The sequence below is a fragment of the Bos taurus genome, chromosome 9, assembly GCF_002263795.3.
Source record: "Bos taurus isolate L1 Dominette 01449 registration number 42190680 breed Hereford chromosome 9, ARS-UCD2.0, whole genome shotgun sequence".
NCBI lineage: Eukaryota > Metazoa > Chordata > Mammalia > Artiodactyla > Bovidae > Bos > Bos taurus.
Genome location: NC_037336.1, coordinates 41623668 through 41647374, shown reverse-complemented (window position 1 = coordinate 41647374; position 23707 = coordinate 41623668).

Here is a 23707-nt window from a genome sequence, read left to right as displayed (position 1 = left end):
ACAATACACGGGCGTAGTGTCAGGAGTGCCAAGAGGGCAGCTTGCCCAGGTGTCCTGGGAACATTGACAGCACTTAAGTCAGCCAGGAAGTTAGTAAAAGGCAGAGGAAAGGACAGAGCTACAGATGTTGTGTGCTGGGGGAGAGGGTGCAGGGTGACAAGACCCACCCATCCTGTCCAGGAGATAAACTGAGTGTGAAAACACAGCTCTTTTTTTTTTTTTTTAATTTTATTTTATTTTTAAACTTTACATAATTGTATTAGTTTTGCCAAATATCAAAATGAATCCATCACAGGTATACATGTGCTCCCCATCCTGAACCCTCCTCCCTCCTCCCTCCCCATACCATTCCTCTGGGTCGTCCCAGTGCACTAGCCCCAAGCATCCAGTATTGTGCATTGAACTTGGACTGGCATCTCATTTCATACATGATATTTTACATGTTTCAATGCCATTCTCCCAAATCTTCCCACCCTCTCCCTCTCCCACAGATTCCATAAGACTGTTCCATACATCAGCGTCACTTTTGCTGTCTCGTACACAGGGTTATTGTTATCATCTTTCTAAATTCCATATATATGCGTTAGTGTACTGTATTGGTGTTTTTCCTTCTGGCTTACTTCACTCTGTATAATAGGCTCCAGTTTCATCCACCTCATTAGAACTGATTCAAATGTATTCTTTTTAATGGCTGAGTAATACTCCATTGTGTATATGTACCACAGCTTTCTTATCCATTCATCTGCTGATGGACATCTAGGTTGCTTCCATGTCCTGGCTATTATAAACAGTGCTGCGATGAACATTGGGGTACACGTGTCTCTTTCCCTTCTGGTTTCCTCAGTGTGTATGCCCAGCAGTGGGATTGCTGGGTCATAAGGCAGCTCTATTTCCAGTTTTTTAAGGAATCTCCACACTGTTCTCCATAGTGGCTGTACTAGTTTGCATTCCCACCAACAGTGTAAGAGGGTTCCCTTTCCTCCACACCCTCTCCAACATTTATTATTTGTAGACTTTTGGATTGCAGCCATTCTGACTGGTGTGAAATGGTACCTCATAGTGGTCTTGATTTGCATTTCTCTGATAATGAGTGATGTTGAGCATCTTTTCATGTGGAAAACACAGCTCTGATACATGGGGCAGAGTGTGACAGCTACCATGAGAAATACTGAGTATTTTGGAAATTCAGAAGAGGGAGATACAGTGACTTGAATGTTACTCTTCTGAATGATCAGAGAGAACTGGGATTTAACTTGGTCCTCCCAGACTCAGTGGTTCATCTTTAGAACCCCAAATTCAGGGTGCATAGTGTGAAAGCTGCTGACGTCATTGAAACATGCCCCTTGTTTTGCTCTAATAACCTATCATACTTTTACCAAATTCTGTAGCATGCAGAATATTAAATTCAATTGCTAAAGAAGTATCAATTGATTTCTGTGGGTTAAAATAACAGTCTGTAGAATTAAAAGTAATTGTTTATACCTTTGAGGTACTGACATACTCAGATTTAGCAGCACAAAGACAATCCTCAAAATATGAAGAGGTAACATTGTTTGGGGCAAAACAGACATCCGTGTGTGGGTGAGCTACATCCTCAGGGTGGGACCCCTATAGCCTAATGGTGAGACCCCTGTGATGTAACCCACGCTGGGAGGAGGAAGAGAAGGAGTGGACACCGGGTCCATCTGAAGGCTGAGTGGAGGCCTGAGGAACCTACCTGTGAACTTGGAGGCTGTCACCACCTCTGCACTCCCGCCCGGGACTCTGGCTGGGGTGGCCCACTTCTCACCCTCAGGCGTCCTCCTGCAGACCTCGCCCCGTGTGTGTTGGTTCTTTTGCAGCAAGGAGAGGCAGGCCCCCAACTCTGGCCCCAGCACAGACCTCCCCCTGTGGGGCAGGACAGCCAACTGGCACTGTGATGCTGTGAAAAAAATGGCCTCATTCTCTAAGATGAGTTGTGGGGTCCACAGAGAACGAATGCTCAGGAAACTCCTCTCACTGTAACCGAAAGTCTGCCAACGTTCTGCACACAGACCCTTGAGGCCGCTGCGTGGATTCTTGAGGGGCCCACGGGTGCTACGTTAAGAACCTGACAGTCAAGGTCACGCCACGTATGTGTGCAGCAGCATCTCCTGGGAAGGGAAGGGCTCAGAGTGCTGGCCTGCTCTCTGGAAGGTGACAGGGTCAGGGCCGGGGTACCCCCCCGCCCAGGAGCAGCTGCTGGTAACACTGAGGCTGCAGAGGAGACAGGAGCCCTGCACTGACCTCTTCCTGTAGGCCAAAGGCCCTCGGCCGCCCACGAGGCCCCTGAGGTATCCTGCAGGTTCAGAGAGAGAGTGGCCTAGTGTCAGCATTATAATCAGCAAGTTGTAAGGAAGATCTCGGGCTTCCCTGGTGGCTCAGCTGGTAAAGAATCTGCCTGCAATGCAGGAGACCTGGGTTCGATCCCTGTGTTGGGATGATCCCCTGGAGAAGGGAATGGCTACCCACTCCAGTATTCTGGCCTGGAGAATTCCATGGACCAAATAGTCCTTGGGGTCACAAAGAGCCAGACACAACTGAGCGACTTTCACTCACTCACTCAAATAAGATCTTACAGTTCTTCAACACTGTTTCCCTTACAGGAATGACCTTTCAAGCAGTAGAGTGGACCACTGATACTGTTTTCTAGATAATGGTATAGAATGATTTGTATACTGTGTGTTCCCCAAACCTATTGCACCAGCGGAATCACCTGGGAAGCTTCATACAGATTATTGGACCCCACCTCAAACTTAATGAATCTGAATCTTCAGTGGAGGGGCCTGGGAATCTGTACTTCAAAGAAGTGCTCTCAGAGAAACTGTGGTTAACTGAAATTGAGAAAGACTCCATACCTTTAATGTTCCTAAAGAAATTTGCCAAGAAATCAAATACTCAGAATTTACACACCCCAAATATTTTTTAATATATTTATTAGTTTTACCACATTTTTCTGTAACCCAAGGCATCTTTGAGCGGTACATAAAACACAGATATTAATTTGAATAGGAGTTTGAAGTTGCCTGGTAGCCTCATACATCTGATTTCCCTGGAGCAATTGCCACTGTCTTATATTCCTCTGTCTGTCTGTCTCCCTCCCCTTCTCTTTTTTCCCCCGTAAGTGGATTTAGGATAATCCTAAGTTGGACCATTTCATCAAAATGACCTTACAGCAAGTATTTTTAGAGGACCTGGGTAAGGCCGCTCACTCGACTCGTGTGCTTGGTGATCCAGCCGCCCTGACCCTTGCATTTGTTGGTGGGGGGAGCAGGAGGGGGACACCTGTTAACAAATCACCATGAAAATAAGCAAGGAGACATCAGGGTGTTTAGTGCTGAGACAAAAAGGAAGGGTGATGTGGTGGAATGTGCCTGAGCGCCCCTCAGTTAGGAGCTCAGAGAAGCCCTCTGAGCACATCCCCGAATGACACGGGACCAGCCGTGTGACCCTCCAGGGAGGGCATTCTGGACAGAGGGAAGCTACTGCAAGGACCCTAAGGTTAAGGACCACACTACTGATGTGGGAGGGAGGAAGAACATCCGTTGAGTCCACAGCTCATGACCGTCTTCCCATGAGGCAAACATTTTTATTAAAGCCCGGTGTATCTGGAGTACTATTACAACGTCCCAGCCTACCACCTGTGGAATTTTTTAGTTTGTCCTTGAGAGTGATCTGGTGAGCTCTCCGTCCTCCACCTATACTTTCTCCCTACAGGCCCTCCTTGTTGACTAGGGGCTTCCCTGGTGGCTCAAATGATGAAGAATCTGCCTGCAATGCGGGAGACTTGGGTTCGATCCCTGGGTCGGGAAGATCCGCTGGCGAAGGGAATGGCAACCCACTCTAGTGTTCTTGACTGGAGAATCCCATGGACAGAAGAGCCTCGTGGGCTACAGTCCATGGAGTCGCAAAGAGTCAGACACAAATGAGCGACTTTCACTTTCCTAGAGGCCACTTCATCCTCTTCTCTCTCTCCTTTCTCCTTGTTTCAGTGGTACAAAAACCTATACCACTGACCAAAATGCCACCTCCCCCAGGAAGCCTTTCACAATCCTTCCAGGGAGAATGAACAAGAACACAGGGTCTTTTACTCCTTTCTCCTACACCTTTTCTAGCATTTCTCCAGCAGCGCCTACTTCATTCTGCCCTGGGTTGTATGCCATCCCATGTTTATACATCCCTCAGGCCAGTACATGAGGAAGGCTCAAGAACAGGGCCTGGGATTTATTCCTCTCTGAGCCCTACCGCACAGCTGGGTCTGCATGGGCATCAGCACATCTCAGAGTTTCCAGCTGGCAGAATGCCAGCATCCATTCATCCAGCATCATGGAGCAGCCGACCCTGCGCCGGGTTCATGGGAGGGACAGGAAGGTCCAGGCCAGCTCCTGTTCCTAAGAAGCTTAGAAATCCATGGCAGCAAGACTAGCATCCTCGAAGTCCTACCAGAGGGCAGCGGTCTCCAAACTGGGGCGAGTACACACTGCCAGGGCACATGACAGGTCCTGAGATGCAGGAAGAAAGCACAGGAAGTTCTGTTTTGTTGGAAAGCATATTTAAAATTGAGAAATAAGCCAAAAACTTAGAAATAAAAATTGTTTTACTCTTTTTCACAACCAGGCTTTCCCTTAGCATCTCTCGAGGCCTGCTGGCAGGCACCCAGAGCCACGTGACTTGTCCTCAGGGCGCAGTGGCAGCCACAGCGCTGAGCCTTGACAGTGCTTGTCCATCCGCCAGCAGTGAGTCACCTCATGCTTCAGTTCAGTGTTCCAGGGTGTCATTGACATGGTTCCTTTTATAAAGACAAGAGCGTTCAGTAACCGGATCTTCACAGAGTTTTGTAAATGAAATGGTGGAGGGTTGATGTGGCCATGAAAAACTTTTGTTCCACATAGAGGCTTTTCGATTGCTCATGGCAAAGTGCTTAAAAGAATTTTTGGACTTAAAGAAGAGTTATACATTTTTCTTTGACAAAGAAAAAAAACGTAATTGTTCTAAATTTGCCAACCATTCCTGTGATAAGTAGTTTAGTAGTTTTCTGCTAATTAGTATTTTTTAAATCAGTACCTTGAAGGAATGAGTGATGTTTTAAAAATCAGAGTGAGAAAGAAGCAGCTTTACAACAGCTGTAACTGCTGCTATAAAGAGAACATTTTGAACACGTCTGTGAATATTGCATCAAGATGTGATTTGTGGCCAAAAATGATGTCACTTATAAAAATTCCCACATCTGCACACTTACAAAACATGAAATTTCATGAGCTTCCAAATTAAGAGTTCATTTTTTTTTTAACCTTTTGGCATCAAGGAGATGGAAAATAACTTTGTGTAAATGGTGCATGGAATTGAAAAAACTAGTATCAGGAATTAGGAAGTGCAGCCATTTGAGTATTTTGTTTTGCTATAACAGCCATTAAAACCAAGTGTAGATATAAACTTAAGACTAGGCCTTTGAATCATGAAGTATTAAGCTGTAATTTTAAAAAAGAGAGTAAGGTATTTCCAATCACAGACTTGATGGCAAAAAGCTTTTCAAACCCTGTTAATAGATAAAACATAAAACTACATAATTTTTCTTTTATTTGAGCTTTCAAAAATATATGTTTGCTCTATGATGAACAATATACTGCTACATTAGTAGAAGCTATATTGGTAGCAAAATATGATCATGTTTACTGATTGAGGTAGATGATGAAAAACACCGGAGACCACACATTAGTGTGTACACTTGTATGGGCCACCTCCCCGGCATCTATTTCTTTTCTTCCACCAAAATTCAGGGTCCCATTTTCTTTGGCCATGCCCCATGTCGTTTTATGGCAGCCAGGCATGCTGTTTGAGATCACACCCCAGCTCCAGGAGTGGTCCCTGTTTGGTTTACACCAATCAGAGGAGCCCATTCCCCTTGGGCATTGTGACTGACTTAGGGATGAGGCTGCCTGGTCCTCACAGAGAGGAGAAATATTATTTACCAAGGGCTTCTGACCAGGAAGCCTCCTGGATTTTCTGTGTACTACTAGAAGAGATATCCTATCTTTCTCTGGACTTTGTAGCCTGAAGATATGAGGGCTGACCTGGCACTGCTACAGTGAATTCTTCAGCCCAGGGATGATGGCAACATTCGGAGGAGGTCAGAATGGAAAGAATCACACTCATGGACCCAGAACCCTAAGACAAGTTGAACCTCTGAATTAATCCATGCCTGAAGTTTCCCTTGCTTTCGGTTTTTTATTTTTTCAGTTATAGGAGCCAAGAAATTCCTTTTATTTTATTGGTACTTGATGAGCACTGAAGAAATGATGCTTTTGAACTGTGGTGTTGGAGAAGACTCTTGAGAGTCCCTTGGACTGCAAGGAGATCCAACCAGTCCATCCTAAAGGAAATCCATCCTGAATATTCACTGGAAGGACTGATGTTGAAGCTGAAACTCCAATACTTTGGCCACCTGATGCAAATAACTGACTCATTGGAAAAGACCCTGACCCTGGGACAGATTGAAGGTGGAGGAAAAGGGGACGACAGAGGATGAGATGGTGCGATGGCATCACCGACTCAATGGACACAAGTTTGGGTAAACTCCGGGAGTTGGCGATGGACAGGGAGGCCTGGTGTGCTGCAGTCCATGGGGTCACAAAGAGTCGGACACGACTGAGCGACTGAACTGAACTGAACTGAAAATTGAAAAGTCCCAATCAGAGGGTAATAAATTTAGCTGAACTATGCAGTAGAAACATAAATGTTCTGGAATACCACTGATGGGCCAGCTGGTTAAATTAGGACTTGTTTGTAGAGTCTGTCCTGAAGCCTAGCTAATTTTGCACTTCAGAACAAAGTTGAGTTGATGGGATGAGTTGGAGCACCTTATGTACCCAATTTCAGCAAGAGATCAACTTGCTAAAAGTTGGCATCTCATGTTTTCTGCCTCCCTTTTGGTAACTTTACCATGTTCTCAGACAATCAGTTTCTTCTCACCTGTTCCATTCTAAGGGGTAAATGAATTAAGGGTCCAGTGGATTCTCCCTTCCAGGGTGTGGATTGCAAGGGACAGAGAGCACTGGAGATGCTTGAAATTTGCATGTATACTCAGCTCTTGGCCACTAGATGGCAGGAGGAGACCAGTAAACAGAGCAAAGACCTGCGTCTTCCCGGCTGTGCAGAAGGCGGCCCTTGCTCCACATTAGGGAAACCATCACCTTGCCAGCGCCTGGCCAGGTCCCCATTTTGGGTAAATTACTAAGGAGAGAAATCATTTTCTTTTTTTCCTAGAGTCCCCTGTAAAACAATAAGAGGTGCTGGCCCAAACAAGTGAATTCTGTGAAGCTTAATAGTGAAGGCAGCCACCAGGGATGGGTAGGCATTTCTGCTTCTTCCTCTCGCTCTCTGCCTCTCTTTCTCCATCTGCAAAGTGGGGGTCCTGGTTCTAGCCTACCTTGCTGTGACAGAGCAGGTAAGAGAACTGCCCTGAGTTGAAAGGTGTTTTTCTGGGAAGACTGGCATCAGGGCACCATGTATGTCCAGCCCTCTCAGAGCCTTCCGGGAACAGTGAAGTGCCCTATGATTCAGGTGACTGTGGTCCCTGGGATGGTCCGTAAATCCTGACCTCATTCTCTACTTAAGGAAGACAGTGACAAGCCCTCACCAGAAAGAGGTGTGTCTTGACAAGTGCCAGAGGCAGTGAAGAAGGATGTTTCCTTTGTTGGGGGCACTCTGGGGTGGATGGATTTGGAGGCAGTGCTGTGGCTGAGACTTCAGCCTTGTTCGGACCCCACCTGATTGTCTCAACCTCAACTCCCCCGACCTGAAGGTCATGCCTTATCTCATAAACCCTCACCGGCTCAGCCAAAGTGAAAAGAAACGTTAATTCTGATCTGAACAGATTTTGTACATAACCATGTGCGACAGTTAGAAACGGTTGCTTCCTGGTCCTTCATGTTCAATTTCTCCCTTTTCACAGGGTATCTTCTTGTCCTCACAGGGAAATGTGGAGTCTCTGGGCTTGGAGGAACCTCGTGGCATTCGAGGTGCGAGCGGAGGGAGCCACCTCTGGCCCGTTTCTGGTCAGCCAGCTTGGGCTTCTTTCTGCGTCATCCTATCTCATACACATCGCTGGTATTTCTTGGCATCTTAGGCTGTAAGAGAAGCAACGTAACTGGGGTCACTATGTGTTTTCATTTTAATCAGGAGATTCTTCTTGAGACTTTACCAAAGTTCTTTCTGTTCCCATCCTGACTCTACAAATATCTTACACGTGGTGGCTGGGAGGTGAAAATTAAAACAAACTGGAGACTTCAGAGTTACTAGGATTAGTTACTGAGTTACTAGGAGGAGGCAGGGTGCTCAGGCCTTGGCGAGTAGCATCTTTCAAGGCATCAGGTTTTCTCTAAGTGCAGCCACATTCAGGTGACTGTGGTTGGAGCAGCCTCTGGCTGGCTTCGCGGGAACCTAGAAATCTTGGCCTAAGAATAAACCCTTTTTGAGTTGGAATGTTTCCTAGATCGGGCATTGGGAGAAAGTCTGGTGGTCCAAATGAAAGGAACTTGAGAAATAGAATTCAAGTGGAGACATGTCATTGATACAAAACGACTTTGGAACAAGGAGGCATTGGTGGGGTCATGTGCTGGGAGGGTGGAGAAGACTGCAACAGAGTGCTGGGTCAGCCGCTGGGCCCTTGGGCATAGCCTGAGGGGCCCTGAACTGTGACCGAGCGAACTCAGGGGAACCTGCCATTGGCTATTTTGCAGGGATCCAGGGGACCTGGTAGCCAGCAGCAGCAAGAGCAGGGCACCCTCAGCAGGGAGGTCAGTGAGGATCCACAGCCACCCCTACAGAGAGACTGATGTCAGACAGCATCACACGGATGCTTCCAGCAAGGATGGCAGCGGCGAGGGTGTCAGGAGCATTGGGATGGCATTGGCTCAGGACATGAAGAGGACCTGGGTTCACACTGAATTCACGCAGGCAAAACGGGGCTTGAATAGTGACTGGGACCCTCACCATCAAGCCCCAGTTTCACCTCCCAAGATTGTTCTGAAAAACAGTCCGTTCGGGAGAAAAATGCTCTAAGCTCAAATCTCATCCCCAAGGTGACTGATTCACTTTTCAGCAACTATTGATAACTTTTAAAAGATATACAAGATTAGAATGAAGGTGGTCATGGTGACTATAAAACCCAGAATGGATGCTAAGGGCTTTATGGTATAGCTCATCTCTTTTTAAAAAGGGCTGTTTCCCCTGAAGCTGAATCTTTCCTGTGACAACAGCTGTAAGTTAGCCAAGGCAGAAATGGAAGACATTGAGCCCATTGCCCACAAACGCAGAACCCCGCTGTCGATGAGAAAATGCTGGCATCCCAAAAGAATAGGAAGCCAGGGGTCTGGGAAAGGGGATACTCAGCAGCCAGGCAGGTAAAAATATCCATCGATATCTTTGCCCAACATTTTTGTACATGAGGCCCCCTTTGAATGTGAAAAGGAGCCAAGGCCTCTCCCATGATCGTGGCTCTACTTGATTATTAATTAACAGAAAAATTCACAGTGACAAGTATTTACAATGACACTTAAATACCATTCAAGAAATAGTAATGCATGGTACGTGCGAGAGACTGTTTTTCAACCTCAGGCAATGTTTGGAGGATATTAGCAGAGACACAGTAACAGCTCCTGTAAACCCAGGAGGTAAAAGACTGAGATGTATCCCTACCCTTAAGAAATCTATTATCTAGTTTTTAAAATTGGGCCCACACAGGCTTTGACCTGGCATTAGCACAGCACTGACAGGCTGAGAGCTTTGGGACAAGGCAGGCAATTACATGGACCCTCCACCCGGAAAGTCCCTTGCTGAATAACTGGGGACTATGGAAGGAGGGCAGGGCTTCCCAGGGGGCGCTAGTGGTAAAGAATCCACCCACCAATGCAGAAGACATAACAAACGTGGGTTCAGTCCCTGGGTTGGGACGATCTCTTGGAGGAGGGCATGGCAACCCACTCCAGTAATTCTTGCCTGGAGAATCCCATGGACAGAGGAACCTGGCAGGCTACAGTCCATGGGGTCACAAAGAGTCAGACACAACTGAAGCGACTTAGTATGTATGCACAGGAGGGGAGGGGAGAAGATAGGAGGTGGAAAGGGGCAGAAGGGAAGTAGGAGGGAGTGGGGGGTGGGGAGGGGAAGTGGCGCCATCATCAGTTCTGGGGCCTGACACACAGCAGCTGCTACGCTGAGCCTCCAGGGGAGCCAAAAGAGTAAGATGGGACTGCCCATTTCTCAGAGGTTCCCTACCTGAAGACCTAATTGGCATTGCCTGGTGTAGAGCTGAGACAGTTTTTTCTGTCTGCCTCACAGAAAATGGGGATTTCCTGCAGAACCTCTCCAAGGCCCAGCAGGCTTGAGAAATGTGAACCTTGTAGACAGAAACTTAGCCTGAAGGCAGCCTGGCTCTATTACAGGCTCTTTCCAGTGCTTTGGAAAGAGTTCACCCTTCTTGACCTAAATGGGAAGGAAATCTAGAAAAGAGTGGATGTATGCATATGACTGATTCACTTTGCTGAACAGCAGGATCACAACATTGTAAAGCAACTATACTCCAATTAAAACAAAACACAGGGGTCACTGGGCAAGACAGATGGACTTCTTGAGGAGCTGTACAACACGCTGCCCACAGTTCTGAAAGGTCATCACCATGATCCTTACTGCTTTTTAAAAAGTTCACCTTTCTGCCCAGAGATTAGTCCTCCTTCCCTGGATACTTTAGAGCTAAGTGGTTAAAGAAAAAATAGATCAGTAGCCTGATTTGATGCTCCCAGACCAGCGAGTGGTTAGACTTTGGTGAGTGGGGGTGGGGAGATTGAGATTGGCAAGTCTGCCCCTCCCTTCCCCCTTTCCCTTGTCCCCTCTCCCCCCTGCAGGTCCAGAAGTCCATAGGTCTCTTTTTCCAGGGGCTAGGGGTTGTCATGTGAGTGCAGGAGGGCACCCTGACTCAGCATGAGAGAACACGGTTGAACCAACAAGAATTTTGTGTTTTACAGTTGAGTTAGGGACGTGGTGGCAAGAAGAAGATGTGATTGGGACATAGTCATAATAAACCAAGGGTCACCAGGAAGTTGGTAGGCTCCAGAGCTGGACCCAGGTAGAGAAAATGAGACCTTCCTAAAAAGCATCTCTAAAACACACTAACGCAAGCAGATAGAAACCAGGTTGCTTTACAGTAATGCCAATTCAGCAGAAATAAGGATCCTCCAGGGCAGATTATTTGTGGTTGGGAGCTAGATGAGTCTGGTAACTGTACTATAATATTTTTCTCTTCTCCTTTACACTCAGGAGCACTTGGCATCCTTCATCAAGGCTGTGATTACATTAGGTACCTGCAAAAGGCTTTGATAAAAGTAATGTAATTTTGTGTATCTCTGATCATTTGCTGATTCAGTAAGAGGTCAGAGTCTGCTACCAATGGCAGCTCTATGAGCAGGGACTGTAGTTTAAATATCGACTACTTTTGTGCACAGTGATACCAGAGGTATGGGAAGATTCCAAAGATCAGCCCTGCCTTCCTTTCTCCTGTCTTTCCTGTCTCCTTTCCTTCTCCATTTGTCGAGAGACAAAGATGAGCTGGACATAGTCCCTGGCCTCACAATCAGTTGGGGAAACAGCAAAGATGGCCCTTGCTTAAAAAAAAAAAAAAGAGCTAAATCCAATGGTTAGAAGTTGGTAAACCATGAAGATATAACAAAAACCAACTAACAGGAAACAAGGCAAAACAAAACAGTTCCTTGGCATTTTACCTGAGTATCAGTGATATGGGCCCAAAGCTTTGTTTGTAAAAGGGTACAAACTGAAGATGTTGGATAAGTGCTTGTTGGAGAAATTAGCACTGTCACAGACGCTAGTGCTAGAAAGTGCTAGAAAGCTCAGAAGGCCTTGGTCTTCACAGTGAACCAAACCTACTGGGTTCAAGTCCCAGCTATGTCAGGGCCTCAGCTTGGAAACTCCAGGCTGTGGCTTCAGTTTGCTCATTTCTGAAATGGAGAGAACATTATCTCCTTTATAGGACTATGGTGATTAATGATGATTAAATATATATATAAACTCTCAGTTCAGGCATTGCTCTTTTGCAATTGCTCAACAAGTCTTAACTAAATCTAAATTGTTTAAATCCATTGTCATTAAAAGAAAATTAAAAAATTAAACAATCCAATGATTCTAAATGCTGGTGAGAATGTGGATGAAGGACCATGTCCATACAGTGTGGTTGAGAGTGTAAATTGTACAACTACTTTAGACAACTGTCTCGTATTCAATGAAGTGGACAATGCACATGGCTTTGACCTAGAAGTTTCTCTATTAAGTACATGCTAAGCTCATGCACACATGCCAAGGAATGCTCAGTACAACAATGTCTGCAGTTACCTAAACTGGAATCAACCCAATTAGCCATCAGCATAACAACAGATAAATATCGATATCTCTATATACAGGTTATGGCTTCCCAGCTGGAAGCAACCCAATTAGCCATCAGCATAACAACAGATAAATATCGATATCTCTATATACAGGTTATGGCTTCCCAGGTGGTGCTGGTGGTAAAGAATCCGCTTGCCAGTTCAGGAGACACAAGAGATGTGGGTTTGATCCCTGGGTTGGGAAGATTCCCTGGAGAAGGGCATGGCAACCCACTCCAATACTTTTGCCTGGAGAATCCGATGGACAGAGGAGTCTGGCGGGCTACAGTCCACAGGGTCACCAAGAGTCAGACATGACTAAAGTGACTCAGCATGCACACACATATACAGGTTATAGACAGATAACTCTTCATATAACAGTACAATGTGGCCACGAAAATGAGTTAAGTACAGCAGCACACAGCATCATGGGTGAACTTTACAAACATAATATCAAGGAGAAGCAAGACATAAAAGAATATATGTGGTGTGATTCTATTCATTGAAGGTCAGCTCAGTTCAGTTCAGTCACTCGGTCGTGTCTGACTCTGCGACCCCATGGACTGCAGCATGCCAGGTTTCCCTGTCCATCACCAACTCCCAGAGCTTGCTCAAACTCATGTCCATTGAGTCAGTGATGCCATCCAACCATCTCATCCTCTGTCGTCCCCTTCTCCTCCTGCCTTCAACCTTTCCCAGCACCAGGGTCTTTTCCAGGGAATCAGTTCTTTGCATCAGGTGACCAAATTATTGGAGTTTCAGCTTCAGCATCAGTCCTTCCAATGAATATTCAGGACTGATTTTCTTTAGGATTGACTGGTTTGATTTCCTTGCTGTCCAAGGGACTTTCAAGAGTCTTCTCCAACACCACAGCTCAAAAGCATCAATTCTTTGGTGCTCAGCCTTCTTTATGGTCCAACTCTCACATCCATACATGGATACTGGAAAAACCATAGCTTTGACTATATGGACCTTTATCAGTAAAGTGATGTCTCTGCTTTTTAACACACTGTTTAGGTTTGTACATAGCTTTTCTTCCAAAGAGCAAGCATCTTTTAATTTCACAGCTGTAGTCACTATCTGCAGTGATTTTGGACCCCCCCCCCCCAGAACAAAATCTGTCACTGTTTCCACTGTTGCCCCATCTATTTGTCATGAAGTGATGGGACCATATGCCATGATCTTAGTTTTTTGAATGCTAAGTTTTATACCAGCTTTTTCACTCTCCTCTTTCACCTTCATCAAGAGGCTTTTTAGTTCCTCTTCACTTTCTGCCACTAGGGTGGTATCATCTGCATATCTAACGTTGTTGATATTTCTGCTGGCAATCTTGATTCCAGCTTGTGAGTCATCCAGCCTGACATTTCACATGATATATTCTGCATATAAATTAAATAAGCAGGGCAACAATATACAGCCTGAATGTACTCCTTTCCCATTTTGGAACCAGTCCATTGTTCCACGTCTCGTTCTAGCTGTTGCTTCTTGACCTGCATACAGATTTCTCAGGAGGCAGGTAAGGTGGTCTGGTATTCTCATCTCTTTAAGGCAGGCAAAACTAAATGATAGTGTTAAGGGATGCAAACATAGGTGGAAAACTATGAAGAACAGCAAAGAAATGATTACCACACAAGTTAGGAGTGATTACTTGGAGGCAGGAAGAGGAGGGTTTTCATGGGGAAGGGTACCCCAGGAATGTGTAAGGTGTTAGTAATATTTTATTTCTTGACCCAGGTGTTACTTACATGGGTGTTCTTGCTCGCTTTCTCTTTTTAATATGAGTGTTCTCTTTGTAACCACTCATTAAACTGCACTGTTAACATAAACTGTCAGCTGTTCTGTGATTTTCTGTAAGCAGGTTAGATTTCTCGACAAAAAGTAAAAAAAAAAAATATGCTGAAGAAAATGGGACAACCACCCTCAGAGATATAGGACAAGAAAAAATGTGTCTTTTAAAACATTTTAAGTGCCTGTGATTCATATTGGATAAGTTGAGGCATTCAAGGTTTGTCAATTTTTATATCTGACAGAATGCAGTAGCATGAGTAGGATCACATTAAGAATTTCCAGGAGGAATTTTTCAAGCCATCTAACATTTTCATCTTCTGAGTATTTCTTGGATTCAGAAGTTAAGTAACAGTGATAGATAAATTTCAATCTGGCCTAATTTCAGTGTTAACATACAACTATGAAAAAATGGAGGGGAATAACTTAAAACCTATATATGCAAACAAGTCTTATATGATTGATAGGAATGCAACTCTTATTTTTCACTAGGGGATCAATTAATTTAAGAAGAACAATTTATTGACAACATGGAGTTTTTACAGGGGAAATGGGTCAAAATAGTCACTTCTTTTAGTCTGGGCCTCATGGAATTCTTTTGCCTCTGATTTCCCCAGATCAGGCCTGATTCTCTACTCAGTGGGTAAGCAGACTTGATTTTACCACTTAACCCAGAGATTTGCAGGTCTGGGGGCCTGCTGGCAGTGGTTCCTGAGGTTACTGACCTGCCCTTAGCTTTTGGGCCCTCCTCTCCACTGCCTGTTCACTGGAGAAAGGCCTCCTGTGCAGCCCACGATCCCTCCCATCTTAAAGCTCCATGTCACAACCCTCCCAGTCAGTTGTCATGATAGCCCATTCACTTTTCAACATCTAATTTTTTTTTTTTTTTTGTATTGGGGTGTAATTGATTTCTTTAAAAACATTTTTATTTATTTGCTTGGCTATGCCGGGTCTTAGTTACAGCACATGGGATCTTCCATCTTAGTTGCAGCAGGCGGGATCTTTGGTTGCGGCATGCAAACTCTTAGTTGCGGCATGTGGGATCTACTTCTCTGGCCAGGGATTGGAACGAGGCCCCTGCTTTGGAGTGTGGAGTCTCAGCCACTGTACCATGAGGGAAGTCCCTGGGGTGGGGCTGAGTTACAATGGTGTGTTACTTTCTGCTGTACAGCACAGTGAATCAGTTATACATATCCACATATCCACTCTTTTTAGGTCTTTTCCCATATAGGTCATTACAGTGTACTGAGTAGAGTTCCCTGGGCTATATACAGTAGGTCCTTGTTAGTTATCTATTTTATATACAGTATATTTGAATCCCAATCTCCCAATTTATCCCGTGCCTTCACTCCCACGGTAATTGTAAGTTTGTTTTCCACATCTATGACGCTGCTTCCGATTCATACGTAAGTCCACTTGTACCGTTTTTAAGATTCCACATGTAAGTGATATCATATGACATTTGTCTTCCTCTGACTTATTTCACTCGGTATGACAGTCTTTAGGTCCATTCATGTCAACGACATATTTTTATGGCACAAAAAGTGAAAAAAAAAATATCCAGCTTAGACCTCATCCTTTTGTTGGCTGGCAAAATTCCCACTCCCAGAATTCCAAAGGGAGTTTCACTCTTCACAGAGAATAGGAAAGCCTGACCAAAAGCAATGGGTTTGGTCAGTTCCCCATACAGGACAGGTACCCTGGGTTTATGTTCCCTTTGCTTTTCTAATTGAAATATAAGTTGAGTATAATATTATGTTGGCTTTAGGTGTGCTACATAGTGATTTGATGTTAGCATATATTATGAAAGGAGGGATTGTGTTCTTTTATGGAATTATTCACTTGGCTTAGTTATTTGTTTCCCAAATACAGATTTCATGAAAACCATTTTAAGTGATAAAATATGAAGGCTTCAAATTATACATTTGAGAAATGAAATAGCAAAAGGACTCTAAATGCTATGCAAATCTGTGAGGTTCAGATTTAATGCTTTCACAAAATCACCACTGTTTGTAGGCCTGGACACTTCCTCCTCACATATGTTTCACTTAGTGATTTTGTCACCTGCTTTGGTGGCATCAGCTGTCCTTCCAGAAATGAGCACAAGTAGTCCACAAGAGGGCAGAGAAATGTGTTGAAAAAAATGTGAACTACTCCAGGGAACCTTCAGGTGAGCCCTTTCCAACATGAGAAGAAGAGCTACCTTCTGAGAAGAGGGGATTGAACCATTGACCAGAATTTCTGCCCTGGTGAGGACCTGAGTGCTCTCAGGCCACTCGCCTTAAACTCCATCTCCTGGAGTGGGCCGAGCCAGTTCCCAGAGCATGTCCCACAGCGCCCCTGCGTTAGCAGGCCACCACAGAGGACCGAACTCAGAGAACATTTCTTCCAACGAAGGAAACACTTTCTCTTAAGATGTTTAAAACATTTGTTCATGAATAGCATTCAAGCTCAAATACGCCATCCTCACACTGACTGTGGGAGTGGCTTTGCGTGGTACTTTTCTATGTTACAGCCAGGGTTTGCTATAACATAGACACAGGCCTCACACCCTGTCAGCTTGAGAACTTTAAATTATGCTTGCAAACTTTGTCAAACTGTAAAGTTTTTCCTCCGACATCTTCCTGCTTTACAGGTTTGCTCCATTCCCAGGTCTGGATTTGGCAGAGGCAAAAATCAGACTTGATATCCCTTGAGTCCTAAATCATACCCTGTAGGGGATTTAGTATCAGAGTGTTCCAGAAAACTTCACACGTTAGTGGACATGCCACATTACCCCAGGGAGATGCCATACATTCTGAAGAGCAATGAATGGTTCCATATGGCCTTGATTTCTTTAAAGTACCACATCAATGTTTCAAACTAATTTGTATTTAAGATGCCAATCCTAGTCATTTAAAATAGATTTCATACCAAGGGGACATGGTCACATGCTCACTTCACAAGTTTTCCCAAGTTGAAAAATGGAGTATATGAGCCACTTTCAGAAGTACTTTCAGATCTACTCAGTTGTTTTTTATAGACTCTTGTTCCTTGTTTATATTTTCAAACTTCTCTTTTATTTCTTGAAATATATTAAGCACACTTGATTTCTGCATCTGCTTATTCCAATACACCAAATCTTCGTGTGTTTGACTCAACACTTTGTTTCCATCTGCTCTTACTTATGGAGGCTTGCTTTCTTGTATGTTTTGTGTTTTCTGATTGTGAGCTTTTGCTCCTGAAACTTTATCTGCCTCCTTTGGGGCCTAGGCTCAAGATATTACTTCAGAGAGGCATTGTGTTTGCTTCTGCCAGTTGTTTGGAGGACTCCAAACTTGAACTTATTAACATTTTAAAATTGTCTGGTATCATGAATTTGGGTCACAATTTTATATGTAGACTACACCATAGTTATGAACTTTCAAGGAAGATTTAGATGTCTTTTTAAAATTCATCCAGGTCAGTTCCCCCTGAGCCTCCGCCGCCCCTCTGCCAGCGCTCCGGCGCCACCTCGGGCCGGCGGTCCTCCGCGGGAGGGAGCGAGGCGGCGGGCGGCCAGGCGAGCGGCTGACGGGGGCGGCGGGGCGGCCGGCGGATCCTTCAGCGCTCGGCGGCGGTGGCGGCGGCGGGTTGTTTCCATGGGGTTGGCCCTTAGAATTAAAAAAATAAAATAAAATAAAATAAAATTCATCCAGCACCAGAATCAAGACAACCAAATTTTAGGGGTTCTCCTCTGCAGGTCAAATCCATGGGCACCTTCACTTCAGCTCTTTGGAGTCCCAGTTTTATGGGTGAAGTTCTTTTTTAAATGTATACATTTTTAGCTTGTATAAAATTATTTTTTTCCAAATTTACTGAGATAACCTACATACAAGATTGTATAGGTTTAAGATTTTCATGATTTGATATTACATATATATTGTGAAATGACTGCCACAATAAAGTTAGTTAACACATCTGTGACCTCATATAGTTACTTTTTTTTGTATGTGGTGAGAATATTTAAGATTTACTCTCTTAGCAGCTTTCATGTATACAACAGTATTGTTAACTATAGTCATCAAAACTTACTCATTTTATAACTAAAAGTTTATACTCTTTGACTAACATCTTCCCATTTCCCTCATTCACCAGCCTATAGCAACCACCATCTACTTTCAGTTTCTGTGAGTTTGGCTTTTTTAGTTTACACATACAAATGAGATCATACAATATTTTTTTTTCCTATCTGACTCATTTCACCTAGCATAGTGACCTCAAGGTTCATCAAGGTTTTCACAAATGGCAGAATTTCCCTTTTTATGACTGAGTAATATTCCATCATATATATGTGTGTGTATATAATGGAATATTACTCAGTCATAAAAAAGGGAAATTCTGCCATTTGTGAAAACCTGGATTGCCTGGAAAATCCCATGGACGGAGGAGCGTGGTGGGCTGCAGTCCATGGGGTCGCTAAGAGTCGGACATGACTGAGCGACTTCACTTTCACTTTTCACTTTCATGCATTGGAGAAGGAAATGGCAACCCACTCCAGTGTTCTTGCCTGGAGAATCCCAGGGACGGGGAAGCCTGGTGGGCTGCCGTTTATGGGGTCGCACAGAGTTGGACACGACTGAAGTGACTTAGAAGCAGCAGCATGTGTATATACATATATACAGATATATACATACCACGTTTTCCATGCATCTGTTCACAGATACTTAGCTTGTTTCCATGTCTTGGCTACTGTAAGTGGATGTAGGGGTGCAGATAACTTTTTGAGATAATGATTTCATTTCCTTTGGATGTATGCCCCAAAGTGAGATTGCTGGATCATATAGTAATTCTATTTTTAATTTTTTGAGGAACTTCCATACTCCTTTCCATAGTGATCATATCAATTTACATTGGGAGAGATTTCTTACTTTGCTCATGATCTTGCACAAGCCTAAGGCTTTATCTTCTCTCAGCCCCTGTACCTTGACAGTGTGAAAACTTATGACACTATCGTTTGACAGATTTCCTAGGAGCTTGCTCACTTCCCAGGAGTCCCACTTGAACTTTGTTTTTGGTTTCTGTGGTTCTCTTTCCAGCTCAATGATTCATTGAAAAAAAATTTTTTTAATCTTATCCAGCTTTGGTTTTCATCGAGTGGTCTGTTCCGGTTATCTACCCACCACATTAAGTTGAAGTGCTATAGAAACAAAGCTAGAAATGTATAACCAGGTGCTAAGCACAGCTGAAGTACAGTTTCTCAAGTATTTCTGTTGCCTTCACTTTTTATTTGGAACAAATCTCTGTCCTCAGAATGCCAGACGGTAGCTGAGTGGAATAGGGATAATGGTGTGCTAGCAAACTGGCTCTCAGAAAGAAACACAGAAGACTTGATTATGAGCATTTGCCATTTCTGGGGGTTGAATATTCCCAAGCAGCTGCCTTCAAGCTACCGGGTCAACTCACAGAACAAAGAGTTGGGAAGAGATGAGCACAGTTGTTCCTCATGCACTGGAATGAACTAACTCTCCCTACTGCACAAGAAGACGCAGGACAGGGTGGCTGAGTCGGGTGCCTGGAGGCCAGTCAGGACTCCAGAGTGAGGGGAGAGGGCCTGATGAGGAAGAGGGGAACTGGAGGGCACGCACCAGCTTCCTGTTGCCATGTGGGCATTGTGCCAGTGTCACCAGATGTGAATTTTCAAGGAGAGTTAGAAATCTAGCTTTTAGGTGAAATCTTTTAAAAATGTTGGCCATTGACTCACAAACTTTAAAAATCTGTGAAAGAGCCAAAAAAATACCCTGACGGGGGACAGATTTGGCCAGATATCCACCAGCTATGGACTGGTTGGGCTAGTGCTTGGGGTTATGCTTGCTTATCTAGTTCTAGCCTTATTTCTCTAGGTCAAATGGCCCATGTAAAGAAATGCTGTTAGAGAGACAGTGGAGGGTTGGGGGAAGAGCACACGCCGTGGATTCAGACAGACCTCAGATTTCAAATCCTGAGCCTGCTGCTTACTCTGTGATCTTGGGGAAAGTCTGTAAAACGAGAGCGATGGTCCTTGTTTGAGTAGGTTGTTCTAGAGATAACCCGAGATGTTATGTGTAGGGAACCTGCCCCCTGTGTGGAGTTAGTTAAGGCTCTGTCATCATTCTTAAGCAGAAGCCAGTTAGTCACAGCTGAAGGCAAACATTGGTGTGTGTGGAAGAAAGACCTCTAGCTCACTCTTATCAACCTTCACTGCCTTGGAATTACCCGGAAAATATTTTAAAAATATCAGTGCCAGAGCCTCCTGTTAAAGATTCCAATTCAGTTGATTCAAGAAGCCTGGCATCATTATCTTAAAAAGTGCCCCCTTCTCCTCAGATTCTAATCCTAAATGCTTTAGATTCATCATCTCATTTTACCTAGCCCACTCCAACAATCTTAGATAGTATTCTTCTCATTTTATGAATGAGGACCTGAGGCTCAATAATCAATAACAGCCCAAAGTCATACAACTGGTAGGGAAGAGGATCAGACTTAAAACCTCAGAACTTGAATTCTCAAACCCCATGCCGTTTAGCACTATTGTACATATCATATAGGGGTTTTGTGAGGCTAAAATTAAACACTGACAATAAAGTGCTTAGTTCAGGACTTGGAGCATATTAAGTGACAAATGTTAGCTATCATCATTATCTCATAACACAGAGAATCCTTTCCCACTTTCTCTTGTCTATGCAATTCCATTTCAGGTAAATCTTCACCATTTTTTGGATCAACTTTTTTTCTCCCTGAAAACATACATACTTGCCCTCCAAATGAACCACAGGACAGTCGTAATGACCTGGGGGAGACTCTGCCAAGGTATGTCTCACCTGAAGGGGGAGAAGAGAAGGAGAGAGGACAAGAGCTCCAGACTCCTAGAGAGAATGGTGGTGAAACCTGCCTGGGCTGATGCCCCAGCTGCTAAGTCACTGCTGCTAAGTCACTTTAGTCATGTCTGACTCTGTGCGACCCCATAGATGGCAGCCCACCAGGCTCCCCATCCCTGGGATTCTCCAGGCAAGAACACTGGAGTGGGTTGCCATTTCCTTCTCCAATGCATGAAAGTGAAAAGCGAAAGTGAAGTCGCTCAGTCCTGCCCGACTCTTAGCGACCCCATGAACTGCAGCCTACCAGGCTCCTCTGTCTATGGGATTTTCCAGGCAAGAGTACTGGAGTGGGTTGCCATTGCCTTCTCCGTGATGCCCCAGAGGACAAGCCAAAGCTCAAGCTCTTTGGCACATACTGTTCAGTATGTTTTCCAGAGGAGTAGTATGCTGAGAAGTGGGGAAGAAGAGGAGGGACTGATGAAGATGTCAGACAAAGAATGGGAAGCCACTGTAGACCTGAACACAGGGGCTCCTTTCCTGGTTGCTCAGTCAGTAAAGAGTCTGCCTGCAATGAGAGAGACCTGGGTTCAATCCCTGGGTTGGGAAGATCTCCTGGAGAAGGAAATGGCAACCCACTCTAGTATTCTTGCATGGAGAATTCCATGGACAGAGCAGCCTGGTGGGCTACAGTCCATGGTGTCACAAAGAGTCAGACACGACTGAGTGACTAACACTTTTACTTTCTTTCTTTCTAGCTGGGTCACATATTTGTTTGGAGGCTGTATTGTTTGTGTTTCCTGTCTTCATTCTTGAAATAGACACAGAAGCCAATCCAAGAGGAAAATAAGCACTTTGCTCATGGGCAGCATGCTCAGTCCCTGTGTTTGGGCTCTGGCATTAGAGGGAGTATCCAGCTGCAAAGGGACTGGGCAGGGACCCAGTGCTAGTCATGACTCCTCAGAGAACTCTGGCATCTACCATCAAAACCCCAACAAATTAGGTGTTTGGGATGGTGAATTTACTTAGCTTATTCAGGTAAAAAAATTTTTTAAATGTTTGTTCCTCCAGTGATTGAATTTACAAATTGGAGTGGACAGTTACTACCTTAAATCATCTGTAGAAATAAACAAGGTATAATAAGTAGGGAAAATTTTGACCAAAAATTATATTGCAAAGGTAATGTTGGCATTCCTTCCCAATCAACAACCATAACTTATTCAGCTTTCCTATACTAAACCACGAAGAAATGAAGGACCAAGGAAGCCTTCAAGGGGGAGACAAAGGTCAAAGCAATTTCTGACTTAGAGGGAACAATCACTCTGAGTTTTCAAAGGCTTGCCCATAGGGACACATTACAAGTGTTAATTCTTTGGGTAGATTCACATTTACCAGTCTGTATGTTTATAGTCACTGTCATTTGAAGTTTTGATCTTCAACTCATTTAGAAACTTACCCAACACTGTATGTACGACCTCTTCTCTTTGCCTTGTACTGCTTTTAAACAACTGAAATACTGAACTTTTAAACGTTTCACCCTCACAATTATGACTGTAAAGCTTTTTGAGGAAAGTAGCTTTATTATGTCCCTACCCTCCTTTAATCACCAAGAGAGTCACAATGAGCTCAATTAATCTAGGAATCTTTAATTCTTTCATTTTAGGGGGAAGGTCCGTGGGATATGCATTCTGTTAATGAACACACACTCAACATGTTTTCATTAGTGAAATTCTAATGGCCGACATCGCAGCCAGTGTAAACACATTCTATGTCTTAAAGACAAAGAATTGCCTAGATTTAGAGAAGAAAGAGGGTGATGTGAAGAAAGCTGAGCGACGAAGAATTGATGCTTTTGAACTGTGGTGTTGGAGAAGACTCCTGAGAGTGCCTTGGACTGCAAGGAGATCCAACCAGTCCATCCTAAAGGAGATCAGCCCTGGGCGTTCTTTGGAGGGAATGATGCTAAAGCTGAAACTCCAGTACTTTGGCCACCTCACGCAAAGAGTTGACTCATTGGAAAAGACTCTGATGCTGGGAGGGATTGGGGGCAGGAGGAAAAGGGGACGACAGAGGATGAGATGGCTGGATGGCATCACCGATTTGATGGATGTGAGTTTGAGTGAACTCCGGGAGTTGGTGATGGACAGAGAGGCCTGGGGTGCTGCGATTCATGGGGTCGCAAAGACTCGGACACGACTGAGCGACTGAACTGAACTGAAAGTATTAAAAAGAAGCAACTGAAAGTTCTTTGGATTTTATGCTGTACCACAGGGCAAAGCCTAGGTGATGAGGCCTCCTGGTTCTTCGTGCAAAGCAGAAAACCAGACTCAGAGCAATAAATTCTACCACACCTTCCACACTGCTAGGCTATAAACCAGATGTACACTCAGGGCTTCTCAGCAGGGCAGGCCCACGATGAGAGGAGAGGAGCCGCACTCAGAGGAACAAGCCCAGGAAGCAGAAACCGCTCTACTCCAGACTTCCACCTCCGCACACGAAGCGCAGCTGCTCGCGGGCAGAGATGTTCACCCAAGAGACGGGTACAGATAGACTGGGGACATTCGAAGCAAGGGAGCAAGGCACAGACAGGGTGTTTAGTGCCAGTTAAGTGTGTTGAAATCTGCTCCGGAGCCGATAGCCACGGAGCCTAGCCGGGCTCGG